The sequence below is a fragment of the Nannobrachium achirus genome (assembly GCF_963921795.1).
Source record: "Nannobrachium achirus genome assembly, chromosome: 20".
NCBI lineage: Eukaryota > Metazoa > Chordata > Actinopteri > Myctophiformes > Myctophidae > Nannobrachium > Nannobrachium achirus.
The window spans coordinates 34,250,159-34,263,890 of NC_137827.1; the positions used below are offsets into that span (position 1 = coordinate 34,250,159).

At 42.4% G+C, this 13,732-nt stretch overlaps 1 protein-coding gene across 1 annotated transcript in view; it reads right to left on the minus strand.

Annotated features, from left to right (window-relative positions):
• The window catches only part of LOC308306095 (beta-1,3-galactosyl-O-glycosyl-glycoprotein beta-1,6-N-acetylglucosaminyltransferase 3-like), a gene marked incomplete at both ends in the record, with an annotated part of 62,405 nt that overhangs the window by 22,803 nt on the left and 25,870 nt on the right, over positions 1-13,732 (minus strand). The gene's annotated exons all lie outside the window — the stretch shown is intronic.

The window sequence follows — 13,732 nt, forward strand, 5'->3', positions numbered from 1 at the left end:
CCTTTCTCAATTTGAGTGACATTTATAATAAAACAGTGAGCTCACATGCCATGGTGGGGAGAAAAGAGTCCTATAGGGATCCACCGACAGCAGGTTCAATCGGGTCCACACCTTGAAAGTGGAGAAGGAGTCATTTTAGTTCTGTCTTAACTTAACTTGTCAGATACATTATAAACATTTAAATATTATTAGAGGCATTCAAGCCAATTATTTCACCAGAACAGAAATGGTCAAAATACGGTCTAAGAAATAACATATTGCCTCTGACTCCCCCACTCTGCTTCGCGAGGGCAAGCGGGGGAGTGAGGAGGCGTAGAGTAAACGGAGCAAATTCGGTACCAAAACAGACTCAGCTGGCCTGAGACGGAAATTAAAAAAGAAAAGAAAATAAGACTGAGACGAAAACGAAGACAGGTAAGCGTAAAGCATGAAGATTTCCGTCAGAACGTTCTGTTCTGGAACATAAAGGAAATCTACCAATTAAAATAACCACGCTATTTCTTATGTGATTAAGTGGCTCTAATCAGCCGTATTGGGTTATCGTACTGGCCGAAGAGACATTCCTTCAGAACAAAATATGTTCTGGCCCCAAATAAAAAGATTTCCGTCAGAACGTCTTGAAACAGCCGTTCTGGAGCATAAAATGAAATCTATATTGAAGTCTCGTACTGATACAAACCCAACTTGGACAAGCATTCTCCGCGGCCAAACGGCTGCTATGTCCTCAAAACATGTAACAAAAAGCGACAAACAACAAAAAGACAACAAAAAGGTACAGAATAAACGACCGATAAAATGACCATCTACTGTTATCCAAACGCAGATAAGGGTTAATTTACGACGCGTGTCAAACCAAAACATAATTAGGAGTTATCTGACTCCGACGGGGAGAACAATAATTCATTATTAATTCAAAATTCAAAGACACGACACGTAAATGTTATAATTTAAAAGAATGTTATAAATCTGGTCCTACTGTATTTCCCCTATGTTGGGCTGGCACAGACAATAGCCTATGATAGGATGTGTCCGAGCAATTTATGTGTTAAAACAAGTGAAGGTAAAATAGACTGAGCGATACTAAAACATTATTTAGCCTTGTCCGACTCCCTGAAATATCAAAAATCAAAACAATAATTCAAACTGAGAAGCGACTCATCGCGCACAGATAACTGAAGAAAACAGTATACTTATCTTAAAATATTATTCCGGTCACCAGTGGTGCATAAAGATCCGTCCTCGGACCGTGGAGCATGCAATCAGAAAACCATGTGTCCAGCGGTCCAGTGGCGGATGTCCAAGCAGGGAATGTTATAAAATAAATTGTACTGTTGTCAAAATAATAACCTTGTCTGAAAACACAGTAAACTTCCAAACTCACAGCTGGTTCTTTTATACGTGTTGTAACACCGACCCACCGGGGGAGAGAAAGTGCACCCACGGTCACTTGTCCATCCATCGGTCGGTCAAGATTACATCTGTATGCGGCGACGTAGGACCATTTTGATGAATATATTATTTGTAAACAACAACACCTTCTTATTCCCATATGAGATACAATAATCCATCACACAGAAATAAGACAGGAGAGTGATTCAGAGTGAGAATGGAATGTTTACTATGGAGAGAGAGTATTCAAGACAGGTACAGTACAGAATAATCAATGGTTCGTGCTCTCTCTGACAAATTATGTTTTGACATGAGTATAAGTATGGTCATTTCATCAGTCAATGGATGACGTTTCAACACAAGACAAAGAGTCCATATACAGGGTTCCTGGGAGGAGAGATGTCCTTGCTGGTGTCTGGATGACACTGAGCCTTATAAACCAAAACAATTCTCATTGTTTTCGGTACAGGCTCCAGGCAGTTGATAAGGTCTGATTTCTACCAGACGGAGACCTTGTGGGTACTGTAGTGTACATGACCTTATATGAGTATAACGGGACACAGTCACTGTGTCTTTAGGGTCAAGTGGTCAACAATATGTATTGATAAAAAGATGATATGAACCATAACAAAATACCTATCAGTACTGTTGTGACCAATGTGGAAAAAGCCTTCAGCTCAATTTATTATCTCAAAGTAGACCAGAGAATTCATACCGGAGTGAAGCCATTCAGCTGTGAACAATGTGGGAAGTATTTTGCTCGTCTGGACAATTAAAAGATCATAAGCGTTCACATACTGGAGAGAAACCTTATTGTTGTGACCAGTGTGGGAAAAGATTTGTTCAAAAGGGGATTTTAAAAGAACACCAGAGAATTCACACTAGAGAGAAGCCCTATTGCTGTGACCAGTGTGGGAAAAGCTTTACTCGATTGTCTTATCTCAAAATACATGAACGAATTCACACAGGAGAGAAACCGTACAGCTGTGTCCAATGTGGGGAAAAGTTCAGTTTAACGGCTGCTCTGAAAGTACACCAGAGATTTCACACCGAAGAAGCCTTACTGCTGTGAACATTGTGGCAAACGTTTCACTGTAAAATCTAGCCTCGTACAACACAAGAAGATTCACACTTGAGAGAGACCTTACTGCTGTCACCAATGTGGGAAAAGGTTCACTCTGAAGACGGCTCTGAAAAGACACCTGAAAATCCACACTGGTGAGAAGCCATATACTGCTGTGTCCAGTGTGAGAAAAGGTTCAGTGATATTCATCATCTCAAAGCACACCAGAAAAATCACACTGGAAAGAAACCTTATTGCTGTGACCAGTGTGGAAAGAGCTTTCCTAGACTGGAACATATCAAAATACACCAACAAATTCACACCGGAGAGAAACCTTATATCTGTAACCAATGTGGGGAAAACTCTGTCAGGTACATGTCTACCGTTAGAGGCCACTGGCATGAGTGCCTTTTTAGCTCTGTTGGGGCTTGGTGAATGTACTCTGTTGTTGTTTTTTTAATTATTATCTTTGTAATGTATGGTCTTCTTACCCTGTGGGCCTTGAGCCTGTAATAAAGTATTGCTGTGCAGTGTGAGTGTCTGATTGCATGTGATCAGATAAAGACACAACAGAGGCCTTTTTTGCTCTGTCCTGTTATTTTACTATTTATAATGAATGTCACTAATACAATACAGGAGAAGACAGATTTCTGTATGTATGTAATGTATTTATTTTTAATTGGACATGATAGAAGCAATGCATCCAAACTAATCATTGTAGTATTTAGGACCACAATAACAAGGAGTAGTCAGGACTTTATGTTATCATTCTAGCCTAGATGTGATTGTACATTTGTGCTGTTTACATTTTTGTCTCATAAATTATTATACTTGAATCTTGAACCAAACTAACCTGACATGATTTAACATAGGTAATCCACTAAGCCTACTAGGTTTTATACTGTGTGATGTGGTGGACATTTCTGTAGATTACGAGTTGATTGGGCAATGTCCATGTCTAGGCCACATATATTGTTATGTTAATATGCTTTAACTACTTAGAAACTGGCACCCATTGGTCATTATCAATTGAATAGGCTGATATAATGCTCTATTTCCCCTAGAGCAGCTACATAGTCTCAAATAGATCAAATAAATGATAATTGTCTGTTCTGTGAAAGATAAGAGTATGTTGTAACTGTCTGTCCAATGGCAGCTGTGAGTTAGGTCATGTTTTGTGTTCCTTTAACCTAACTCTTTGAATTAGCTTGGCTCTCTTAACTCATGAATGCAAAAGCAGTCTTCTAAAGTAACCATAACAATGAATTTGCCTTTTAAATCATGTTAAACCACAAAGCAATAAAACACTTAGCTTCAACTCAAAATAGTAACCTTGACTTAATGTCTAGTGAACAAATGGACTCTTTAGCAACAAGAAAAGGCACACAATAACTCCACACAACTGAGTTTTATATAGAAATAAATATTTATAGAAAATGTAAACAGTAAGTATAAATAAATGGATGGATGGATGGATGGATGGATGGATGGATAGATAGATCTCAGAGTCACTTAATGACAATTATAATAATGTGTGAGCCTACACACTCACACAGACCCTAAAAGCCAGCAAAATGAAATACTACCTAAGTTAACCTTAACTTGTGTCAGACTTGAATTCAAATGCAAGAGCAGCTTTATATAAATGTAGTAGTAGTAGTGTTATGAGAGGGAAGGTGATGTTTGTTCAGACTAGCAGGGACTTAGGTGGGACAGTTAACAAAGCATTATCCAGTTTCTGTCTATTGTTGATCCCTCCCCCCACCACCACCCTGATTGGTCCATCAGAGTCATTGTGAGTATTTAACATGGCTCTGTTTTAGCTCCATGACACAGTCATGACACAGTTCCATGTGTGCAAGTTCCTGAGGCTGAACTCTCTTCTGGACTAAAGGTGAAGTATAAATAAATAGATGGATAGATAGATGGATAGATGGATAGATAGATAGATAGATAGATAGATAGATAGATAGATAGATAGATAGATAGATAGATAGATAGATAGTAAGTAGGTTGATGCACCAATTGATGCAGGTCAGAGTTGTCATATCTAAAAAAGAAGGTAACATTTGAATTCCCCATCAAAAAATACATACAATAGACATCCAATTTGTTTTTGAGATGGATAGGGTACAATTGGCAATTATAAAATACCAATTGATGCAGGTTAGAGTTGTCCTATCCCAAAAAGAAGGTAATATTTGAATTCTCCATCAAAAAATACATACAATAGACATCCAATTTGTTTTTTAGATGGATAGGGTACAATTGGCAATTATAAAATACCAATTGATGCAGGTTAGAGTTGTCCTATGCAAAAAAGAAGGTCATATTTGAATTCTCCATCAAAAAATACATACAATAGACACCTTTTTTTTTCTTTTTCGCTGCCTTTTTTTCGCGACCTCGTCCATGGACCCGTCCACGGCCGGCCGTTTGCGTCCACGGCCGGCCGTTTGCGTCCACGGCCGCGGCCTCGTCCACGGCCGCGTCCACGGCCGCGTCCCCGGCCGTCTGCGTCCACGGCCGCGTCCACGGTCGCGTCCACGGCCGGGACGGCCGGCCGTTTGCGTCCGTGGACGCGGCCTCGCGTCCACGGACGTTTTTTTCGCGGCCGCGTCCATGGACGCGTCCACGGTCGCGTCCATGGACGTGGACGCGGCGGCCAGCGGCTGTCTCTCGTGTGGGCTGGGTAGAGGGAGAGAGAGAGTGCTCGATTGTCTTGGTCCCTGGTTCTTTTTTTTTTTAGGATGTGAAACCCCGCTGGGAGGCCAATACCGGGGTCGCGACCTTTTGCCCAGCCCTTCCTCTTTGCCAAATCTGGGGCAGTTTGTGGTTCGCACTTGAAGGACGCGTCTCTGTCATGTCTTTAACTGTCAACTTTAAGAAAAGAAAGGAAAGAAGGATCCACCCCACACTGACTGTTGGACTGACAGAAGAAGCACTCCATGCTCAACGCTCTCTGTCCATCCCGGCTCATTTAGAGTGACGCAGGGAGAGGCTGTTGTTGAGGCTTTTTTTTTTTCTTTTTTGGGGGGTGGGGGGGGGGGGGGCTGTGTTTGGGTTGAGGGCGATTGGGAACCCATTTGTTTGAGCTTGAGGAGATACTTGGCGGTGGAGTAGATTAATCAGTCTCCAGCAGGGGCGTCACAAGGGGGGGAAAAGTGGGTCTGAGTTACTAGGGCCCAAGATGGGGGGGCCTTAATTATTTTATACTTTAGCTATTGAAAATAGCAGATATACAAGCTCACAGCTTGTAGATCTGCTATTTTTGAAAAGTCGTGAAAATGTGTGCAAATCTTTGAATATATGTATTTCTTTTGAACATTTGTAACTAAATTTTGCTTCTGGGGGGTCCCTGGAACGGAATATTTTGAGATGGGGGTCCATGGCCAAATACATATCATTTTGGGGGTCCTTCACATGAAAAAGTTTGAGCACCACTGACATAGAAACATTCTTCATAAAACCTTAGAAGGATTTGAAATATTCAAAGACTCGCACAAATGTTCACGATTTTTAAAAAAAAGCTCATAGCTCACTGTGAACTTGTAGATCTGCTATTTTTCAAAAGTTAAAGTACCCAGGGCCCAGAATTTGGTGTGACACCCCTGGTCCCCAGAATGACAAGAATAGTGGGACAAAGGAGAAATTGACCATGTCAGTGTGAGTGTGTTTTAATTGTGGCAGCATCTGTTGCTGGTGAGTGTGCTGATGGCTCACTAATAAAGACCGTGTGTTTTCTCAGAACTGGTAGAGGGGGCGTGGGATTGGGTGTGGGGGGAGGCAGCTCTTTATAGTCTCCACAAGTCTCAAAGGCTCTCAGACTATAATGCAGAATTGTTACTTAACTAAAAGAAGCAATACCACTATTTATAAATAATACAATAATCTGTTACGTAAGTTACTCTATTCAAAATCTTCAAAATATACCAAATCTGAAAGTACTCATTACGCAGAATGGCCATTTTCATGTAGAATATATATTCTATTGTTTTGTGTTGATGTACACCTGCAAAGTTACTTACTAAGTAAAAAATAATAATTGTATAGGAAGGACAATATGTAGTGGAATAAAAATGTAAGTGAAGTAGAATTGAAATATTACGTTATTTTGAGTAAAAGTATAAAAAAATCGTACTTTACACCACTGTTATTATATTATCATTTAGCAAATCAACATTATGTTGATATGAGAACAGATCATGAACCGATGATGACGTGACATGACCAGCATGGTGCTATGCATCAAACTCATATGCTGTATAGGGATGGGACGATTTGAAAATTTCATATCACGATTATTGCGACCAAAGAAAGATCGCGATTTACGATATTATCGCGATAATCATCCATTATCCTGGGGTGGAACATTTGCCAAAGAATTGCAGATCTACAAGCTCACAACGCGTCGCAACGCAACGGGTTGTGAGCTTGTAGATCGGCAATTTTTTGGCAAAGACATTTGATAGAGTGTATCAGAGTACGTATATTATAATTACCTTTTACCAATTATAGAGGGTTGTGGTACTGGATATGTAGCTTGGAAAATAAAAGTGAATTGGTCCCAGTGCATGACGGAGGACGATATCACGATAAATTAAATCTCCACAATACGATTATCGTGAGTGTTTTTTCATCACGATAAACGATAATATCGCGTATCGTCTCATCTCTAATGCTGTAGTCATATTGCTAAATGGTACATAGCATTTGTCCCCCAAAAAAACAAAACAAGAAAACCACACAAAACACAAAACATGAGGAGAACAATGTTGACACAGTAAATGCTTTCACTCTCTTCCAGCACGGCATGAGCTGTTGGTTTGTCCCAAAAGGCAAGTTGTGTGACTGTTAAAGATGTGTTGTTAGTGACTCTATTGTTGTGTCAGTGTACAGCCAAGCCATCAAAGACACTGAAGAAGAACATTTTGGTCGTTAGCGGAGCTGTTGCCTTTGACAGCTGTACAACATATTTTTATTCTCAGAAGTGCTGCAGTAAGTTATGTCGCCCCTTTGTTTCGTGGCATGTTTGTTCAAAGGGAAGCTATACACAAGGATTCTTCTAAAGCCAGCATGTGTGTGTTAGATGCTGGCAGTTTTATTTATTTCTATTTTTTATCCACCCTTTCAAAGTGAGGGAATTTATATTGAAAGCAGAAACAATTCAAGTTAAAGCTCAACCCCAACTATTGGGCTGGTAGTTTGACAGATTATTTAGTGGTCTAGTGGGGAGAAGATGAAAGTGTAAGCAGGCTAATTTCGCCCACACAACAGAGTGACATTCCAGAGCTAAAACAGTCGTGAAATGACGAGACGCTGACAATGTGTGGCTTTATGCACTATATATTATATTATTGCACTAATCAAAGGCCACGGCTCATATAAGCTATTTAGCGTGAACGTTGTCAGATGCTGTCAACAGCAAACACATCTTAACCCTAACCCTAATTAAATGCATATAGCCTATCACTGTTCCCAAAGCATTGGGTCGCGACCCATCTTTGGGCCACGGACCAATTTTTAATGGGTCGTGACTTGTGAGTAGCCTAAATATCTATTTTTTTTTTCCAGTTTACTACTATATATATATATATATATATATATATATATATATAATTTGACAACATTGTTTTACAATGAATCAGCTCATGAATCATTGTTTGTTTGATTTCTTGCAGTTTTCTACTGCTGACATAATAATAGCCTATTCTGGGCATACTATACATATTGAAACGGCATATTTATGCCACACCCTAAAATCTAAAGACAGTAGACCGTAAAATATTTGTACAATCTTAAAGAAATAGTCACATAAGTGGAGTGCAAAGAGAACAATGTAGTGCTTCAAAAATAGCTAGGATACCAGATCAACAGCATCTGTCTAAAAACAACATGCTGTCTAAATAACATTCTCAACATTGTGGTCAAAACGATTCTAAATGACAAAAGCATGTGTACAAGTAGCCAACAGTACATCTGCATAGTATTATTACTTGCATCTAGCAAGGTGATAGGGTACAAGGAGAGAGGAGTGCTAGGGCAGTGTTTCTCAACCTTTTTTCTGCATGGGCACACTTTTCCTGTCCCAAGAATCCATGGGCACACCAACATAATACGGGGGTGTAAATATCGTCACAGTCGGGAAGAAACCTTGTATCTTCAAGTTTCAAATTTGTACGTTTCTTCGCAAAGTAAAGCCCTGCTTCATCATACAAGGCTGTCGCACAACAGTAGTGAAAACAGCAGATCTACAAGCACACAACGCCTCGCACCGCGAGGCGTTGTTTGCTTGTAGATTGTCTGTTTTCACTAGTTTAAATCATTTTTAAAATGATAAATACAATACTGTCTTTCAAGCAGTTTCAAGGGGCACACTTGACCCTTCTCAGGGGCACACCAAAGGTCCCAGGCACAGTGGTTGAGAAACACTGTGCTAGGGCATTGGTTCTCAACCTTTTCTGGCCGCGACCCCCAAAATAATGATATTTTAACTGGGGACACCCCCCCCCCTGCCTCTAATATTTGACAATGTGGCCAATGTTACATTTTTTATTAGGTATTAGGCAACGAGGTCTTATGCACACCTGATAGGCTTAGAGACGGGTGCGTAGGCACAGGGATCAATGTATACTTTCAATCATCATCATGCACAAATAGTACATATGACCCGCACACCATCTTACACTTGGCCAAAGAACTATTTTTTATTTAATAATGCAACGTTTCGGTCCTTCTTCAGGCATCTCAAGAAGAAGGTCGTTGACCCAAACGTTGCATTATTAAATAAAAAATAGTTCTTTGGCCAAGTGTAAGATGGTGTGCGGGTCATATGTACTATTTGTGCATGATTGAAAATTTAGAGGTATTTAAAGGTCCTTCATTTGTCACTTTAGAAATGTGCAGATACCCTCTACACTTATACTGTATGTTGGTCTGTTTACTGTTGAGTGAGAAGACAATGTTTCACATTAAGCTAATCATCTGGGGACCCCACAAAATAATTTGGGGACCCCCCTGGGGGTCCCTACCCACAGGTTGAGAACCACTGCGCTAGGGAATGAGGTAGAGTCTGAGGAGAGGAGATAGGTAGGAGTGAGACTGCAAGGGGGGAGTTTATTTCAAAGCTGTGGACTAGAACAATCTAGGATGCTTGGTGTGTGGTTCTCAAACTTTGTCATGGCAAGGACCCCAAAAATGATATGTATTTGGCCACGGACCCCATCTCAAAATATTTTGTTGTGGGGAGTCTGGGGACGCCCAAAAGCAAAGATTTATGAGTAAAAAATATTCAATCTGAATTTGTGTCTAGCCTCATGCTAGATGCAGAATTGATATATGCCGCAGCGTTGCTTGGTGCTTTGACTAAGGTGCCTAAGGGAAGACAGAGACAGACAGACAGACAGACAGACAGACAGACAGACAGACAGACAGACAGACAGACAGACAGACAGACAGACAGACAGACAGTGTGTGTTAGCTGATCTAAGAGGTAAGGGGTGTAGGGGTGGATCATTTCCTGTAGGTACCGTACCATGCCCTTGATTGCCTTGTATGCCTTCACCAGTGTTTTGTGCTGGAGCAACCGGTAGCCAGTGGAGAGAATGGAAAAGGGGGACAGAGCAACAGGGGGGACACAAAATGTTGTCATTCCCAAGAGTGTACAAATGGGGTTCCATTACTCTCAGACAGGATCTTTCTGTGTGTATACAGGCCATTGACAGATGAACCTCATTGCCAAATGTGCAGTTCTGGCGACCTCTCAGGGTGAATAGTAGAACAATGAGATGAGTGAGACTACAATTTGTGTCCAGCAGAGGGCAACAAACTCATCTGAAACTAGCAGGGCCAGATGTCAAACATTATTTGCCACCAACACTAACTTTAGCACGTTTCATAAACAGAGAGCCTGTCTGTCTGTCTGTCTGTCTGTCTGTCTGTCTGTCTGTCTGTCTGTCTGTCTGTCTGTCTGTCTGTCTGTCTGTCTGTCTGTCTGTCTGTGTCTGTCTGTCTCTTACACTACCACACATGCAGGCAAGCTGCGCAAAAGTCTGGCTGCTTTATAGGCCTACTTCTTCAGTCTCTTGCGGAAAATAGCAGATCTATACAAACTGAACGTGTTGCATGTGACAGTATACATTATTTCTACTGCGTATTGGCTGTGTGTTGACCTGCAGTGGGCTGTTGGCCCCTCCTTCCAGCCTCCTCGTAGTGCTGTCTCGCTGGTCCCATGCAGGTCTGGTAAAGCCATCACTCTGCCCCCCCCCCTCCAGCCCTCCCCCCCCTCCAGCCCTCCCACCTCCAACCCTCTGTTTTTCTGCTTACTCCTTCTCAGTCTTCTTTTCCTCTCCCCTCCTCCCTCCTTCCCTGCACTACGTGTCTTCTCTTCAAACTTTCCCTTTCTTCCCTTCTCCTCTCCACCTTTTTCTTCCCTTCTGCTTCTTCTCCTAAACTCATCACGTTAATCCTCCCATCTCCCCCGCCTCCTGGTTCTCCTCTTTTCACTTCACTCACCCTCTCCTCTTGAGGCAGGGTAGCTCAGTCGGTAGAGCACTCGCCTTCTTGACTGAAAGGTCCTAGGTTTGATCACAGCCACAGCCCAGCTCAGCGAGTGAGTAGCATGGCTTGGGCAACTACTGTAGGTTGTGCGGTAAGTACTGGGAGCTGATGGTAGGTGTTGCGCTCCACCTCAGCAGCCCATCTCCCGGGGGTCTGGTATGTTGAAAGGGGAGACACCGACAAATAAATTACCTCTCTCTTTCAATGTAGTCCAGGGGTCTTCAACAGGGGGTCCAGGACCCCTAGGGGGTCCTCAGAGCTACTACAGGGGGTCCTCCAAATCTTTGTGTGATAGAAACTTTTTTCTCCCTTTTTTATATTAACCACTTGAACCCTACCGTACATATTCTGAGAACTTTAGCCAAAAATAGCAGATCTACAAGCTCACAACGCCTCGCGCTGCGAGGCGTTGTGAGCTTGTAGATCGGCTATTTTCGGCAAAGAGGTTTGGTGTAGAGGGAAAAAAGAGCAGACTAAGTACAGATTGAAAGATCAAGTTTATTAAGTATTGATGGTTCAAGTGGTTAAATATCTGAAACCAAAATACACTGACGATCGTGCTGTCAAACTCTATGAAAAGGTTGTGGGGGTTCCTGCTTCATCTCTCTCTCAACTAAGGGGTCCTTGACTGTCAACCAGACTAAAAGACTGGAAAGAGTTCAGAAACGGGCTTGCAAAATCATACTTGGCCGGAGATACTCAGGATACACAGAGGCTCTCCGCACCCTCACATTGTGCACCCTAGCAGAGAGGCGCACCCAACTGTGTCTGGACTTTGCAAGGAAGCTGTTTAAGTCAAACTTCAGAAACTGGTTACCCCCCCTCAGGAAGGAGATCTCTGGTCGCCAAACAAGGAATGGAGACGACCTGGACACTCCAACATGCAAAACTGAGAGATACAAGAAATCATCAATCCCATACATGTGCAGACTCTTAAATGATAATGGATTCTAGATTTGTGTTTTTAGGTTACTAGCCCTTACCCGTTCAAAGATATGAGCTCTGAAATGATGTGCAGTGTGTGGGTTATGGGGTGCACTGTGCACACAGTATATGAGGGATGGAAAGTAACTTTAACTGGTGCTTACATGATAATATGTAGGAGCATCAATGTAAGAAATACCCGTTTCGTTTAATGGCTATAGAGATACTGTGTACCGATCTGCATGATTTTTGGACAACATCTGTAACAGGGCCATGACACTCCCCCTTACCCCCACCCCCCCGCCTGCGCGCGCGCATACACACACACACACACACACACACACACACACACACACACACACACACACACATACTCATGCTAGATGCAGAATAGATAAGCCTCATGCTAGATGCAGAATAGATAGTAGATACACTATAAAAATGCTAATATACAGCATACGATTTGTGAAAGTGACAAACGGGCTTCACAGTTATGTTAGGTGTGTTCATATGCTAATGGTGATGCGATTTCAGATCAATTGCTCCAGCCACTGAGGAGAAACGCTGTTTCAGACAGACACTCAGACAGACAGACAGACAGACATTTGGAAAATGATATGTTTGATATGGACTTTTAGATAGGCAAATGCATTTTATGATTTTATGATTTTTATTGTAATCAGCAAAATAATTCAGTGTTTTTAAATGGCACCTGTCTTTTTTAAACATCTGTGATCATGCTGAAAGTTGAATAAATAAACAAACATGTCCTTGGCCTGAAAACGTTGAAGACCCCTGTAGTCAATTAGCCTCTCATCTCTGCTTCTCTTTTCCTCTCCTCTCTTCTCCTCGTTTCCTCTGTTCCTCACTCACTTGCCCTCTCCTCTCCTCTCCTTTCCTCCCCTCTCCTCTCTCTTCCTCTCACTTCTTCTCCTTTACCTGTTTTCCTCTCTTCTCCACTACCGTCTTCTTCTCTCCTCCTATCGTTTTGTCTCTTCTCCCGTCTTCTCTTACTCCCCTCTCTGGTCTCCTCTCCTCTCCATCCTATAGCCCAGATCTGTCAGATCCATTGCCTGTTGTCTATGACATCACTGTTCTGTGAGTCTCAGCATGGCCTCTGCTCTGTTCTCCTGAGATGAAAGCAAATGACACCTGATCAGCCCCACAAAACACTCTGTGAGTGAGTGTGTGTGTGTGTGTGTGTGTGTGTGTGTGTGTGTGTGTGTGTGTGTGTGTGTGTGTGTGTGTGTGTGTGTGTGTGTGTGTGTGTGTGTGTGCGTGTGCATGCGTGCGTGCGTGTTTGCGTGCGTGCGTGTGTGCGTGCATTAGTGCGTATGTGCGTGCGTGTGGAGGACTTTGTGCGTATGAGTGCAATTCAACTCGAGGGAGAGTGAGTGTGTGTGTGTGTGTGTTGGAATTTATACGTATGTGTGTAAATGTCTACTTGAGGGAGAGTGCATGTGTGGGCGTGTGCATGTGTGCATACACATATCTGTGTTTGTCCTTATTAATCTATCAAGAAGCCATGTAATTACAGTCAGTCACAGTATAATCCATGTGCGTGCGTGTTTGTGCGCGCGCGCGAGGGTGTGTGTGTGCGTGCATGTGAGTTTGTGCGCGTGTGTGTGTGTGTGTGTGTGTGTGTGTGTGTGTGTGTGTGTGTGTGTGTGTGTGTGTGTGTGTGTGTGTGTGTGTGTGTGTGTGTGTGTGTGTGTGTGTGTGTGTGTGTGTGTGTGCGTGCGTGCGTGCGTGCGTGCGTGCGTGCGTGTGTGTGTGTGCATGTGAGTGTGTGGGTCC